General features: G+C 52.5%; 1 non-coding gene across 1 annotated transcript; it reads right to left on the bottom strand.

The window, feature by feature from the left end:
* Positions 1–10,627: 10,627 nt before the first annotated feature.
* On the bottom strand, positions 10,628–10,699 carry TRNAT-CGU. The gene has a single exon. It is a non-coding gene; the product is annotated as a tRNA-Thr (tRNA).
* Positions 10,700–15,916: the final 5,217 nt, after the last annotated feature.

Here is a 15,916-nt window from a genome sequence, read left to right as displayed (position 1 = left end):
GCCAGCCACCTGAACCAGGCCAGGGAGGCCGGGGACACTGCCGGCTCCTTATGCTTTATTCCCAGGATTTATGTCCCCGATCCCCGTGTCTGTCCCCTCCAGGGTGGGTGCAAATCAGCCAACTTGGCCTGCTTTTCCCCATCCCATCACTCCAGCCCAGTTCTGTGACCACATAACATTCTGGAGATTTCCACTTTATTTAGTTTAAGATACTCATCCTCAGGGCCAGGAGAGGCATGGGTTCAAAGGGAGAACTCTGTTTTCCCAACCTGGGTCAGTACTCTGAAGAGACCGTTTTTCTTAAATAGGACAAGGCCTCCAGGGGAAGGTGCCACCAGCCTCCTCCTAGACTGTTTTGCCTCAAAACTGAGAATTTGTTAAGATACTTGTGCATTTAGATACATGACCAAACAAAACTTTTTCCATAATTGTATCTGTGCTTACACGCACTAGGGCATGCAGGACAAAGCTCACACTTGAAAACACAGACCAACTGCAGTGGCAAGGCTGTGCCCCCTCCTGGACTCACCGGCCCAACCTTGCTTCAGGGACCCCACAGCCCATGGGGCTCCCCTTCACATACCTGACCACCCCCTTCAGGCCCCCACATGGCCACCAAAACACCGATAGAGGCTACCCTGGGTTCCTGCAAAGTCGACTCTATACTAAGCCCACAGAAGCCTGTGGAAAAACCTTCCAGATGGGGTCCCCGCACAACTTCCAGAAAGGTGGGCCAACCTGGCTGAGCTGCTTTCTCCCTCACCCTCCTCCTGCTTCTAGAAAACTCTCCAGTTTTCCAAAGCCAGGTGGAAGGGGGGCCCAAGGTGCCCTGTTTTGTCAGCTTGCCCTTCACACAGTTCAGGTCACCTCACCGCGGAGTTCCCAAATGTTTTTCCAAGGCCCCCGCGGCCAAGATAGCGAAAACACAAACACAAATAAACACAAAGTTCCAACACCCAACAAACTCGAGGTTTCCGGGGCTGGTGGGCTTTTTTCTTTTGGGGGGCTAGAACAAAGTGGGCAGAGGATTTAAGAAGCATAAAACTTGAGGACTCGGGCGGTCAACATTACGTTGCATAGATCAGGGAACAAAAGAACACTCCCACAAAGACGCATCTTTAAAGAAACGGTGGTGGAGCGGAGCGGAGCGGCAGGGGCTAAACCCCCCACATCCCATCCCATCTTCCCAGGGACAACTCCAGAAATCGGGTGATGCTCCCCACTTCCAAGCTCAAGGTAGCCGCCCTGGAAAGCGCGGCAGGACAAGCCCTAATGCGCTAATGCGCGTGGGGAGCTGAGGAGCAGGAGGCTGTCTCTCCCCCACTCCACGTCCGCCCGGGCGCGAACCGGCTCCACCCGAAGAACACGGACCTGACACCGACTGCACACAGTGACCGACTTAAAGTTCTGAGCACGTTCCCACTGTTCCTGCGAAGCACTGGGATCCCTCGAATCTGCCCAGAGAGCCCGCGCCGAGCGCCCCTTGCCACCCCCGCTCCAGTGTGGTCCCGGGAGGTGGCCGGGCCCCGGCAGGGATCCACGCTCCCGCCTGGGCGCTGAGCTCCTGCCGTGCCGGCCTGGAGCTTGGAAGAAGCCGCCGGTCCTGGGGGCCGAGGACTGGGACTTTGTAGGCCAGTTGAACCGACACCCTCATCTCGCCCGCAAAGACCCAGCCCTCAGCTCCCCCGCGTCTCCGAGTTCGGGGTGCGGGCGCGTCCCCGACGGGCTCCCTCGGGCTGGATCTCGCCCGCTTTCCAAGGCGCTCTGCTCGGCGGAGGCTCTGGGTTTCCCCCAAGCGGCGTCCGCCAAAGAAGGCACCCGCCCCGCCCGACCTCGGCCCGCAGGCTCCGAAACCAGCCCCCGGAAGGGTTACACGACGTTCGGGGCCGCGGCTTCCAGGCCACCGCGGCGCAGGCCGAGGGACAGTGCTGGGCGTGGGGGAGGTGTGGGGACCAAGCCTTCCCCGACCCCGCACCCCCAAGCGAGAACGCTAGAGTTACACGCCCAGAAACTTCGCCACGATCCCACGCCGCGCCCCCGAGGCCCAGCTCCGCGCCGCCTCGGTTACCTGCGCTCAGATCCGTGGGGGCGCAGGGCCGGAGCTGAGCCGCGGGCGGAGTGCCTCCCACCGTAGGCCGCGCCTTCCCGCACCGCCGAGCCCGTGTCGCCGCCGCCGGGGTTCGGGGAAGTAGCTGCGAGCCGGGCCCTGCACCCCGACGTCCCGGATGCCCCGCGCGCGGGCCGGGCCGGGCCGGGCCGGGAGCCGGGGCCTCGCTCAACCTGCCCGGACCTGGGGGCCGCCGCAGCCCCTCTCCCCAAGGAGCGCGAGCCCGGCGCTGCGGGGAGCGGGGCGGCGAGACCCCTCGAAAGTTGGGGGAGTTCCGCTCGCTCGCTCTCTTGCGCGGCCCTAGCTAGCTCCACGTGCTGGTGACACATCAGGAAGGCTGCGCGCCCCGCGGCTCCCGGCGGGCGGACGCGGCCAGCGCCCGGCCGCACCGCCTCCCGGACGGCGCCCCGCCCCGGCCCGCCCTCCGCCCGCCCCTCGGCGGCACCGCCCCCGGCCGCGGCGCCCGCTCTGGGCTGCGGCACCGGCGGGAAGACACCGGGCCGGGGTTGGGTGGGGTGGGGAGGGCAGGGGAGGGCAGGGGAGGGGGGCGGCGGTGGCCTGGGCGCCCCTCTCCCGGGCTGCCTGAGCCGCGCCGGGGGGTCGAGTCCGGACGCTAGCGGCCCGACTCGACAGTTTCGAGTGCCTTCCTCCCAGTCACGCAGCCCTTCCCGCCCCCGAGCTCCAGTAATTTTCCCTTTTCCTCCTCTGACCGGTCCGAGTTGCTGCCGGCGCGTCCTCCCGCGAAGGCCGGCGCGGAGAGCCCCCTGCCGGCCACGCTGCTCCTAGGCCGCGTCCCCGCCCGGGTGGAGCTCTTCTCCGGCGGGCCTCAACCTCCCCATTTGGAACCTGGAGCCATCCAGGCGCTTCCTGCGGCCTTTGGGAGCCAACCAAGATAATAAATGTAAAGCGCCAAGCGCAATGGTAACCAGCAGCGTGCTCTGTTGAGATGTTAATTTTGTGTTTCCGACCTGTCCCGTACCCCCGCCCCCCTTCCAGTTGCCTGCGGACAAGCTCTTTTACTGGCTGTGCTTTCTGAAAACCTGAGCTCCTTTAGGGGGACTGTGGGGAGGAAGGGTGGTAGAGAAAAGCTGAGAGGCCCAAAGAGAGCTTTCCCAAGATTGGAGAGGGGTGAGAAGTCAGTGGAATTCCCTTTGGGGGACCTGCTGACCCACTCTAGAGACGCCAGGACGTCGGGGAGTAACTGCGTGTCTCTTCTGAGAGCCCTCTGGGGCGTCCATGGGCCTCGGCCAAGATGCCCATCCTCAAGATGGCCAGAATGCTGGAGAAGCCCAAATCACCGCTGAGATGGCGTCCCCCCCTCCCTCTGCCCGCTTCTCTTCAGATGGAGCTGGAGTCTGATTTAAAGAAAATCATGAGACCTACCTGTTTGTGGTCTCATATAAACATTGGCTATGTTCCTGTCTTCTCTTTCCTGGCCTCACCAGCCCAAAATAGGAAGTGGAGTGCTTTACCCCACGCAGGGGAGATTCCAGAACTGGCCAGACAGATATGCAGGAGCAGGTACTCCCAGGAGAGAGCGGCTCTGGGAGGGACAGAGGGCAGATGGCGGCCAGGCGCAGGCAGAGGCGCCCAGTGCCGGGGCAGGGTAAGCCGCTGGCCCCAAGGTCTGTAATCCCCATTTTGTGGGAGTCTAGGATTAGAAGGGAAGAAAGAGGAAGATGCCCTGACATTGCTGGTGATGCTGCCCGTGCTAGAGGGGGGCTGGGGTTCATGCTCTGCTTTTTCTTCCCCTTTTATTGCTCTCTCTAAATCTGACAAACCCTTTGGATCTCGGAGCCTGGAGGGGCCTGGAGGAGCTGGTGCCCTGGGGGATGAAAGGGCAGGGATGTAATGGGTTTACCCCCGCGCTGATCCCAGAGAAGCCTGCAGAAGATTAAGATTTGATCCCTGAGCTCGAAATCCTCCTGCTACCCCCTGACCACATCAAAGTGCATGGCCGTGGGGGGCACCTAATCCCATCAATGGAATCAAAGCTGGACTAGAAAGGAGATTCTGCGAGTTGAGTTCTCCGGCAGCTCACAAGACAAAGTTAGATGCTGGGCCCTGGCTTCCTCCACTGAGGGGGACATCCCCAGGAAGATCCGGAGCCAGTCCACAAGCAGACAGAGGCTGTCCTTGAGGGGGCCACGGTGGGAAGGTCAACCCCAAGGACTCGGGAACCTGGGCAGTGGACCGAGGCTGGTCTGCGTCTCACTGTTCCTCCAAGCCGTACTTTGAGCAAGGGCCCTCACCGCGACACACCTGTGTCCCCAAGCGCAGTGCTCGTGTGTGAGACAGTTTCAGGTTGAAAAAAGAATGTGATGTGTATTTTTCAATGTCAGTGTCATGAATATTGTCACAATGAGGCAAAAAATGGTTAAAGTGAGCCAGCTCACAGCCAAGTATTCAGTCTATACTGTTACAGGTGGGTATTCTGATATGGCCAAAACAGGGACAGTGGCATGCAAGTTATTAGTAAGTTAGGAAAAAACCCTTCCAACCATCCTTACAGAAACACTGTCTAAGGGCAGTGGCTTTCAAACCTCCAGTCATGCCCCATGGTAGGAAATATCTATACCTACATATGTATATAAAGTGTCTCGTGAAACAATTCTTAACGTACGCAAAACAATTCTGTTATCCTATTCTGTTCCATTAAAAAAAAAAATGCTGCTCGCAAGCTGTTAAAATCTCTTTCACAATCCGCTCATGGTTACCTCCTGCAATTCGAAAACTACCGCCTTCCAGAATGTGCCCAGATGAGAGAGCTCTCAGTGAGAAATTTCTAGGTGCCGAGACCCTGTGCTTCTCCTTACTTTCTCACACTGACCCTCAGATGGGTATTATTACTGTCCACGTTTTGTAGGTGACATTGCGCGCTAGGGTCGCTGCAGTAAGTACAGGCCGGAGACCAGCCCCTCTCCGCCCAACTCCTCCCTGGTCTGGGGAGGACCTTCCATCATCTGCTCTGGGGAAACAGCTCAGAAAAGGCCAGCATCCAGGGGCCATTCACATCACCTTTGCTCTTCTCCCATTGTAGTCAGCCTCTCCGAGTCCGCTTGGACTTGGAGAGGTGCTTCTGCCCTTTTTGCACCCCTCCCCCACAAATGACCCCTAGGAGTCAGGCTCTTTAGCAAGCCAGCCTCAGAGCCCTTGAGGGGGGTGGGGAGGGGAGGGCGTGATGTGACGTGGACAATCTTAAGGTCCCAGGAACTCTGACAGACTCCTGCACACATCCACCTCCGTGGCTGGGAGGGATCACACCGCCTTGGGGACAAAATCCTATAAAGCTGGAGACACTGACCTTGTTCTCTCCCACCCCATTCTAGATTCTTCCCTAGGTCTTCCTTGGCTGCCCTATTTTAAACTGTAGCCCCCTTCCCCATCACATCTTATTCCCCAACCTCGCTTTTCCCCCTTCCCATAGCCCTTTTGTGCCACATATTTTGCTCATTTGAGTATATATATTCTGTCTCCCTGCTGATCTTTGCCTCCAACTCCCAGAATGTAAGCTCCACAGGAGTAGGAATTTCTGTCTCTTTCATAGATTACTGTGTCCCAGTGCCTGGCACATAATGCACACTCAGTAAATATTTGCCAAATGCCTTTCGGTCCTGCCTACACTGCCCTGAGAACCCAGCTTTGCTATTATTGGATGGGCCCAACTGCCCCAAACCCTCCCCAGGGGCCCCCTAGGGCTGAGCCACACAGAGGCACTCCTTCCAACACTTACTGATTTCCCCAGTTTCCTCTCAGAAGGTGACCACATCCCCCAAGGGCAGAAAGGCCAACTTTGACCGTGGCCTCCAATGCCCAAACCACGCAAGGTATTGAATATCCACCTCACGTTGCGGTATTGATTCTCTGCTGAGAACATGAATAGCAACACATAAAGCGCTGTGAAGTGGCAGGGCCGGAGGAAAAAAAAAAAACCCCAGTTTACCCAGAAACAGGGCTCACAGAGATGAAATGATTTACCCAAGGTCACTCTGTGCTGCGTTCTTTCCGCTCAACTTCCTCCTCTGGACCATCCAGCCTATCGGATGCAATGTCCCCGGTCCCGACTGTGCTGGCTTCTTCCCAGCTTCCTGCCATCAGTCAGAAAGAGCTCTGACACAAGACACAGCATATTTTGTTCAGATGGCAAACTACACGCATTTTGTTTCCCAGCCCAGATGGCTTGGCCAGAGGGGAGAGCCCCAGAGCTCAGGAGAGACAGGCTGGACATAAAATCTTTACTGCTGAGAAGCCACCCCGGGGAGATCACTGGTCCTGTCAACATCTGGGGCCTGTTTCAGTTCCTCCTGCCTGTGTCACCTTCGATCAGCTATTCTCTGCCCCTGGGCCTCTGTGTCATCACTTTCAGAACTGGAATGGGATTTTCTCTGTGGTTTCTCCCAGCTCGCCTATTCCTTAACTGTAGGGAAAGAAGCTGCTGACTTTTTTATTATTGTTATTGACTTTCATTCATTCAGCCTACATATAAAGAGCCCCTTTATCTATCTAGGTCACTTGAGAAGACACAATGCTTGCCTACAAGCAGCAGCATAGGGCTAGGCTCCCCAGAAAGGAGTCAGTTCTTTCCAGGTGTAATAATATTTCAGCAATGCCAAAGCAGTGCTTTGACCTGGATTCAGTTTTCCTGCATGATGGGGGCGGACAGGGCAGAGGCAGATGGTCTGACACTCTGCTTGGGTTATACTGTCTAAACGTGACCTAAGAAGTGAGGCAGAGGGTGGGAAGTAAGGTCATACAGGGAGCCCTGCTGGCCCAGAGTCCCAGCCGTCCCACCCGGGGCTCTCTGAAAGGCTTTCAGTGCTAAGTGCCTGTACAATGTTAGAGCCCTTGGTCTGGAAGAGCTAGTAGTCAGTCTCCTGGGGATTCTAACCGTTGGCAGCGTGGGTCTGTGTCCCTCCCCTGCCTCTACAGCCTGAGTGGTTTGGTCACGCCTCTGATTTTGTCCCTATGTGCTTTTCCTATGGATGGCGGTGAATATTAGACAGGTACAGAACCTGCTTGGCTCACAGACTGGCAAAGAGACTGCCCATCTCCTGGGTACGGGTCAAGTAATAATGGAGATGACATTTCCAAACAGATTTGTGCTCATTCTGTGGAAGAGCCTAATCTGTATTATAAAGGTAGAGCTTTCTAGATGACCTTGAACAAATCACTTCCCTCTCTCTACTTGCTTCTGTGGCTATAAGAAGATTGGATGGTCATTTTCATTCCTATCAGTCTGTGATTCCAAATTGGTAATCCCGGCCCCCAGAATGGGGTTGGACCTTTAGTGTTTGCTTATAAATACTCTGGTTTTGTTTCTTAATTCACAATTTCATTTTATGTGCAAGGTTAGAGGGGCCGTGAGGGAAAGAAAAGTACCTACCCCTGCCTGGTTAGCTTCAGCCTAAATCATGGTATTTGAGTGTCAAAGATGACTGAATGAGGGCAGAAATACCCAAGACCTTGCAGTGCTCTGGCGAACTCCCATTCATCCTCCAGAGCCCAGCCACGACATCATCTCTTCAGGGAAGACTTCCCCAACCCTCCAAATAGGGACCTCTCTTATGCCAGGGCTCCTTCTCTGTACCAGGTGCTAAAAACCCAGATATGAGTGAGACAGACATTGTCCCAGCCCTAAGGGGCCTCCCAGCCATGGTGTGAGATATACAGAGAAGCTGAGTCACCAATTACCTGAGGGAATCAGAGGTTTCTCAGAGGAGGTGATACTCGAGTGTTGCCAAAGAGCTGGAACCTGACTCTGATCCAGCGTCGGATGTCGCTGCTAATTTGCAGGACATACCAAGGACAGAAGAGCTTGGTTAACTGCACCAAAAGTTTGCAGTTAGCAAAGTCCAGACTATGGGAAACCCTACAGGTCAAACAGACCAGCGTCTCCACTGATACACTGCAAAGAAATGAAAGGGAAGGAAGATAATACTAGGGACTGAAAAGAAAAAAGAGCCTACAAGATATATCAATTTTAAAGATGAACAAAGTTAAACTATAGGGTATAAAGATGCACACCTAGGTGACATGTAAAAATGCAAGGAAGGGATTACAAGAAGGGAGTATGGTGACTTCTGGCTGTGGGGGGCTGTGATGGGGGGGGCACATAAAAGAAGTTTCTGGGGTACCTGACAAAGTTCTCCAACCTGAGTGGTATTCTTCCTATAATTCATTAAGACATTGACCCGATATGTGTGGCTTTCGAATCTGTGTTTTATTGTACAATAAAAGATTTAAAAATATATCTCTCTAGGCTGGAATATTGGATTCGAACCGACAGCAGGAGGCAAAATAGATATACATGCCAAATTCTGCTTTTAAGTTAAGTAATATTCATGTATAGGAAGGAAGAGGCCTGACCTATAGTAGTATATATTTTTAAAAATATCCCGGAGGTTTTAGCTGCCCACAAATGGCCGTCTCAAAGTGGAGAGCCAGAGGTCCTGTGTTCTGTTCTAGACCCTGGGGGGAGCATATAGGGAGGAGGTCTGAGCAAGGGGGAAACTGGCAGTCAGTGCAACTATCTCTGGACAAGTCTCTTCAGTGCTGCTTGTCACAATTAAAGAAGGGGACAGACTACAGTATATCAGGAATGGGGGCCTTTGCAGCTCTCGTCCTGCCCATCAGGGGGACTGACTAACTCTCTGGATGGGCGAGCCGGAGTCAGATCGAGCTCCTCATGAGGTCATGATGACCAGGCCCAATGTGAAAGGGACTACTATTTTCCACCACCTTGGCAGCCATGAGAAAGATGGGTGGGACACCTTGAGGGCCCCTTGCTTCTCTCCAAGGTCCGGGCTCTGAGGCAGAAACTGTATTTCAGGCCACAAGGTATTTAGGAAACATCTCTTTCAACTTTCCAGTTTTGCAACTAAGGAAGTTGAAGTCCAGGGTGTGTCAGTGATTTAATGGAGGTCATGCCATGAACTCAACATAGGTATCTCTTTCTGCCTGGGCCCTCACTCTTTAAGCCAATGACCCACCCGCAGCCTACAGAGGTGACTATAGATACCCGTGGGCCTTCAAGGTAACCTCAAGACCTCTGTTCCCATGCTCACCCTGGTACTTGGATCTGCCCTTCCTTCACTTCCATCTCCCCTCACCCACCTTAACCTGGGATCCATACTTGACCCTTGTTTCTGACCCTTTACCTTTAGGGGCCCATGTTTCCTCCAACATCTGTATGTTGATCTCCTCTGCACCTTGACCCTCTTTTATTGATTTCAGCTTGGTTCATCACCGACCCCTGCAAGGGTGAAATTCTCTACTCCAGCTACTGCAGAAAACCCAATGTCTAACCTTGAGTTTCTTCTCATCAGGAATCCAGTTTAAGGGATAAGGGATAAGATTCAAGGCAATATCCTGTAGTTTGGGACCTTTCCTCTTCCTATTTCTGAATATCTGGAATCTGTCTCCATTTGCATTTACTAACAATTCCATGATAACACTGAGTCCTTAGCTCAGCATTCCCTTCAAAAGCCAAGAGCATTTCTTCCATTTATTGGCATCTTAGGGAAAAGATCAATATATTTCCCTGCTCCCTGAGCCCCATACCTTGTCTTCTGGTAACTCTAGACATTACCTCAGAGACTCTGCTGACTGACATTCAATCCACCTGAAGCTCCCCATGGTCAACTGTGCAGTGGGGCCTCTGGAAAGGTAATGTGATTTGGGGTCACAATAATAGAAGTATGGGATGCAGAATGAGGGAGGCGAAGTTCCATTCATGAAACTATCTCGGGAGTAGTAGTTTCAGTGCTTAGGATCACAATTATAGAAGGGGACAGACAGACTAGAGTGATTCAGGAATGAGAGGCCCTCAATATCATGTCATACTAAATTGGGTTGTTTATCCTAGAGATGACTTGGGAGTGTCATAACCGGCTAGGGGCCAGATTGCAAGGATCACACAGGCAGGCACCAGACTCAAACTGACAGCTCACAAGGAGGGCTGGGAAAGGCCTAAGAGCCCACCAATTGAGTGATGTGTTGGCTTTCTACACAAGAATGCAGACAGCGAGCACAGGTGGATAACTCACCTTTCAAGGAACACACACAAGCCAGAAAACACCGCTCGGCTCCAGAGATTCCAACATCCTTTCTGGAAAGTTCTCCACCCTTAAGACACGCAAACCTAGCGACACGGGACCGCCCCTCCCCCGCTGGCGACATCAGTGCCTAGCGTGGGCCCTTCCCCTGGGGTCTCGGTGTCCCCACCGGTATCACAGGTAACCCAGAAGAGTCTCGGCCGGTGTAGTGCGGCAGGGCGAGTGGGGCGGCGGGGTGGGGGGCGAAATGCCAGTCCTGCCAGCGAGGCGCGGCGTAGCGGGGACCGAGCAAATCCACGAGCGGTCCGGTGAGCCCGGGCCTGCGCCCGTGACTGTGCAGCCTGGGGGGAGGGGAGGGACCGAGGACGCCCGAACAGAAGCCGAAAAGTAAAAAACGCCACGTAATTAAGGGACAGCGCACGTGGAGGTAAGGGAACCCCACCGCCAAGTCCCAACCTCAAGCCCCAGGCACGGACGGGGTTCGAACCCGCGATCTTCGGTTTACGAGACCGACGCCTTACCACTTGGCCACCGCGCCTGACAGCCGAGCGAGCGGTGGAAGCTCTCAGTGGAGGGTAGGCAGCGCAGGCGCGGGAAGGGCGGCGCCCCGCCTCCGGCCCCGCCCGCCCGCCCGCTCGCTCGCTCGCTCGCTCGCCCCTCCGGCCCCGCCCGCCGAAGCCCCCGCGCCACCCGACGCTCGGGGCCGGCGCAGGGCCGAGGCCAAGAGCCCGCTTCCTGTCTGAGGCGGGACCCCAAACTCGTGGCTCGCCGGCCCGGCCCCGCCCTCCTCCCGCGTACTCGGGAGAGCCCGGGCAGGGGCAGCCGGGGATTTGATGGGGGCGGGGGAGTGGTGGCGGTGGCGGCGGCGGCGGGGCCGGGAGCCCAGACGAAGAAAAAACCCGACCGGCGCCTGCTACGACGCGAGCGGAGGCGGAGACCGCGGCCGCGAGCGAGCCGGGGCCGGCCGCGTGCCGCCGTGTGACCTTGGCCGGGTCTTTTCTGTGTGGTCTGGTCTGCAGGCTACGCAGGCGGCGACGGGGGTTCGGGCCGAGCCCACCGGGAGCCGAGGGGGCGAGAAGGACAGTGCAGGCAGGGACGGGACTGCAGGGAGCCGGGAGGGACGAGGGCCCGGCTCCTGGGGGCGCGGGGAGAGGACCTTCCCTCGCTGACCCCGCAGGAGCGGCGGCCTGCATAAGGAAAACCTTCCCTGGCTTGTTCACGCTCCGCCCTTGCCCTTCCACCCCGGGCACGGGAGACTCCGCGTAAATATCTGTGTAGACGAGATGGCCTTGCCCGGGAGGAACCGGCGGGGCCGCGCCAGAATATGACCCCAGGGACGTTCGCGGCGACAGTGCCAGTGGGAGTGAACACCGAGAGGCCACCTGGATGGAGGAAGCTGATAGTCTGTCCGTGCCGTGGAACTGTGGGTCACTTATTAAAAGGAATGATCTAGATTCATAGGAATGATGGTCAGCGTAGGTAGTGCGCAAAAGCACGTGTGATTTTTTAAAAAGCAGGATATAGGACAATACAAACCGTTTATTAAAGGGAAAGACGTGCAAAGTAGGTAAGCGTAAAATACAAAGAAGACTGTCTGGGGAAAGGGGACAAAAGGAACTTTGTTGGTAATGTCTGGTTTCTGTTCTATGAAAGGCAAGAAGCCGAAATGGTGGGAATATGGGTGATTATGATGTTGTATACTTTATTGTAGATACTGCATTTTGTTAAAAAAATTTTTTTTTAGAGGAATTAGGTCCCTCTGTCCTCGTTTGGCCTGTGGCCACAGCGTCTGTTCCAGGAGAGGTGGGTAGAAGAGCCTTTTCCCCAGGGCAGGACGTGGGCAACTGCTGGCCTCCAGCCCTCCTTCCTGCAGGCCAGAGCCCCGGGTGGGGGTGGGGGGCAGGACACAAATCAGACCAATGGCACCATTGCTCACCCCACCACCGCCACTGTCAAAGTCATTATTGCTTATTTATAGAACTTTTTAAAAAGTATAGATTGTGGCGATTTGGGGAAACTAAGCTATTTTTGTGTGTGCTAAAATACAGTTTGAGTGCCTTGGTGGCTCAGTTGGGTAAGCAACTGCCTTTTGCTCAGGTCATGATCCTGGAGTCCTGGGACCCGAGTCCCACATCGGGCTCCCGGCTCAGCAGGGAGCCTGCTTCTCCCTCTGACCCTCTCCCCTCTCATGCTGTTTTTTTTTTTCTCTCTCTCTCTAGTAAATAAAGTCTTAAAAAAAAAAGTTAAAAAAACATACAATTTACCATCTTGACCATTTAAAAATGCAGTGTCTACTCTCTGGACGTGGTTGGGCAACAAATGGAAGTTTTATTAAGGAAACTCTACCCACCGAACAGTAAAGGACTCCCCTTCCCAGCCTCTGCCCAGACCCTGGCAACCACTGTTCTACTTAACGGTGTTTCAGAGTTGGACTGCTCAGGATAGCAGGTGGAGTCCTACAGTATTTGTCTTTTTGTTCCTGGCTTATTTCACTTAGCATAATGTGCTAAAGGTTCACCCATGTTGTCATATGACATGATTTCCTTTTTTTTTTAAAGCTCAATATTTCATTGTATTTTTTTAATCCATTCATCCCTCAGTGAACATGTAGTTTACTTTGACCACTTTGCTATTGTGAATTGTGCTGCAGTGAACACAGGTATGCAAATAGGTCTTCAATTTTTTGGATATGTAACCCAGAAGTGGGATTGCTGGATCCTATGGTAATTTTAATTTTTCCAAGGAACCTCCATACTGTTTTCCATAGTGGCTGCACATTGTTACATCCCCACCAATGGTACACAAAGGGTTCAAATTTCTTCACATCTGTGCCAGCACTTTTTTTTTTTTTTTTTAACTCGTCATCCTAATGGGTATGAGGTAGTATCTCATTATGGTCAGATTTGCATTTTCCTGATTGTGATGTTGAGCATATTTTCATATAGCTTGTTGCCCATTTGCGTATCTTCTTTGAAGAAATGTCTATTTAAGTCTTTTGCCAATTTTTTATTCTGGTTATTTTTATTTTTTAAATGATGGGTTGTAGGAGTTCTTTCTGATACCCTAGATATTAACCTATCAGATATATGGTTGACTAATACTTTCTCCCATTCTGTAGGTTGATTTTTCACTCTGTTGATTGTTTACGGTGCAGAAGTTTTAAGTTTGGTGTAGTCATTCCCATTTGTCCATTTTTGTTTTCGTTGTCTGTGCGTTTGGAATCAAATCCAAGAAGTCACTGACAAATCTGATGTCATGAAACTTTTCCCCTATTTTTTTTCCCAAGAGCTATATCAATTCAGGTCAGACGTTAGGTCTTTAATCCATTTTGAGTTGATTTTTGTATGCGTATAAGGTAAACATCCAACTTCATTGTGTGTATAGAACACACCGTAATTTACTTATTCTCAGGTACAGGTTTTTTTCTCACATTTTAACAAATTAGAAATTAGGATGACAACTGATTAGTTGATGGAGTCTTATAATTAATTGGTAGTACTTTTTCCCTTTTTAATGGCACATAAACTAGCTTTTTAATTGGTGAATTTGATGAAATTGAGCATATAGAACACAGAAGAGTCAGACTCCTATTTTCACATTTGTATATTTCATGGTGTCCTGATTTTTCTCACTTACCATTGTAGGATGAGCATTTCCCACATCCTTAGAAGTGGATCATTTCACCGACTGTAACCTCTACCAGTCTGGTGCAGGATGTTGATCGTGAGGGAAGCTCTGCATGGGGGTGGGGGTAATACGGGAATTCTCACTCACTTTTGCTGTGGACCTACAACTGCTCTAAAAAGTAAAGTCTGTTTTATAAAAGCACCTTAAAAAACAAAACAAAACAAAAACCTAAAAAAAAAGTAGATAAGTTATGTTCTTTGCTCTCTGACCCCCTACTCTGAGTCACAGCCAACCCTGGGTGCACTGGGGTTGCTCCTTGGTGGGGTCACTGTGGGTCTGTCCGGGTCCACTTAGCTGGCAGGCCTAAGAGCCTGGTTTTGTCTCCTTCCAGGAGTGAGCAGCTGTAAGGACATGGTCTAACTTCTGTTTTCTAAATGTATGTAAAAATACTCAGTATTTTTGGGCGCCTGGGTGGCTCAGTCGTTAAGCGTCTGCCTTCGGCTCAGGTCATGATTCCAGGGTCCTGGGATCGAGTCCCACATTGGGCTCCCTGCCTAGCGGGAAGCCTGTATCTCCCTCTCCCACTTCCCCTGCTTGTGTTCCTGCTCTCGCTGTCTCTCTCTGTCAAATAAATAAATAAAAAAAAATCTTAAAAACAAAACAAAACAAAAAAATACTCAGTATTTTTAATACTGAGCTTTTGCATTGGCAACGATGCTGTGAAACTCAACTAAAAGTTTGAGAGCTGGTTCCAGAACACAGAGCTCCTAAGCTGCAAAGATCAGGCCATCCCCACCTCCATATAGCACAATAGTGAGAGCATCCCATCATTCATTCCTTTAACAAACCCTCACTGAGCACCTACTATGTGCTAGACCCTGTTCTTGGTGCTGGAGCCATAGCAGGGACTAAGCAACACAGCCCCCTGCCCTCACGGAGCTTCCATTCTTAAATAAGCAAACCATATACTGTATCAGATGGTGATAAGTACTAGGGAGAAAACTCAACAGGGAGGAAGGATAGGACGTTCTGGGGGTGGGAGGGAGGGTTGTAATTTTAAAGAGACAGGCGTGGTAGATTAAATAAAAGTCCCCCATCCTTTGCTGCTTTCCCTTTCCAGAGGCAGAGTCTACACCCCACCCCCTTTGGACATGGATGGGCCATCTGGCTTCTCTTGACTAGTAGTAGGATGTGGCAAAAGTGATGTTGAGTAAATACCCAAGCTTGGGTCTCAGGAGACCTTGCAGCTTCTTCCTGTGATATCTTAGAGCCCTGTCCTGAGCCCACCGTGTAAGGAAGGCAGTCTAGCTGATGGGGGATGAGAGGCCATGACGGGTCTCCCAGCTGAAAGCCAGGACCACCTGCTACAACATCAGTGTGGCCATCTTGAACCTTCCAGCCCAGCTGCCCCTTTAGCTGAATGCAGCTCCGTGGGTGAGTCCAGGCACACCCAGCAGAGGAACTGCCACCCGACCCACAAAATGGTGAAAATAATGAATGGCTCCTGTTGCAAGCCACCACCTTTTGAGGGTGGGTTGTTACCTAGCAATAAGAGCTCGCTGATACAGCAAGTTACATACAACTAGAGTTGTGGCTTCTAGGTTTGTGGCCTGGTGGTTATTTGCATGGAGGAGTTAAAACTTGCACGATGCTGGATGAATGTGGGAGGGGCTGTGCCCAGTGTTTCCTCAGTCATCAGTTAACCTCAGTTTCCTTAGCTACAAAGTGGGAGAGTTGGTTAGCTCTTAGCCACAGCCCCGCATTAATTAAAATTTGAACACCTTCTCCATTATTCACTGCTAAAGTTAGCAGGGGGTTGAGACACCACTTGACCTTCTTTCCCTCATAGCAACCTGACACTCTTCCCCTTGGTCAGGTTTCCTGGTCCCTTTGCCAGCATGAAAGCTCTAAATTTAAGGCTGCCATTAATAGGAGGAAAAAAAAAACGTGACTTGAAAACTTTAGAGAAGGCTGCACCTGTAAACATTTAAGTTAAGGCTGCTCTTCATACTTCGGGTTAGTATGGTTTGGTCTTTTCCTTTCTTCTCCTTCTCGGTGGTTAGTTCAGTTCCCTTTCCCTGACTCCTCCACTTGCTTGTGGAATATTCACTCTTAACAAGATGGTTCA

Source organism: Zalophus californianus, chromosome 16 (genome assembly GCF_009762305.2).
Source record: "Zalophus californianus isolate mZalCal1 chromosome 16, mZalCal1.pri.v2, whole genome shotgun sequence".
Lineage (NCBI taxonomy): Eukaryota > Metazoa > Chordata > Mammalia > Carnivora > Otariidae > Zalophus > Zalophus californianus.
Note: the sequence above shows the minus strand (reverse complement) of the source record. Positions and strands in the feature narration are given on the sequence as shown.